The 435-nt window shown below is 66.7% G+C and overlaps 1 protein-coding gene across 1 annotated transcript in view; it reads left to right on the top strand.

The window, feature by feature from the left end:
• Window positions 1–435, top strand: part of HTT (huntingtin) — a 105532-nt gene that overhangs the window by 100438 nt on the left and 4659 nt on the right. The gene's annotated exons all lie outside the window — the stretch shown is intronic.

The raw sequence follows: 435 nt of genomic DNA, 5'->3' as shown, positions 1-435 counted from the left end.
TGCACCTTCCTCCCCGACGTCATCACAGTCCTGGCGGCCAGGCTGCCGCTGCTCTCACGTCTGTCCAGCCAGGCGGCACCGGGAGCCAGGGGCCTGGGCTGTGTCCTGCTCCTGGCTGTGCTGCCTGCGCGATGGGCACCTGAGGCGGGCGGGTCCTGGCTCATTACACCCGCTGAGAGGAGTCCCCCTTGTAAACTGCGCACAAGGGAGGAGACTGCGCTCTTAAGTCTGCACACAGTCACCCCCGGGTGTCGAGGTCACTGTCAGGTGTGTGTTGGGGGTGGCTTCCCGCGAGTAGGATCAGGAAACATGGACAATACCGGGTGGGCCTGTGTGCACCACCCTGCAGCGTGTCCAAGCCCACCCCGCCCCCACCACCACCCTGCCCCCAGTGCCTTCACGCTGCGCTTCTGGAGCTGAGCCCCTTCCGGCCGG

The sequence above is a fragment of the Myotis davidii genome, unplaced genomic scaffold (genome assembly GCF_000327345.1).
Source record: "Myotis davidii unplaced genomic scaffold, ASM32734v1 scaffold937, whole genome shotgun sequence".
NCBI classification, from domain to species: domain Eukaryota; kingdom Metazoa; phylum Chordata; class Mammalia; order Chiroptera; family Vespertilionidae; genus Myotis; species Myotis davidii.
The sequence above is the reverse complement of the archived record's forward strand: the minus strand, read 5'-3'. Positions and strand labels throughout refer to the sequence as shown.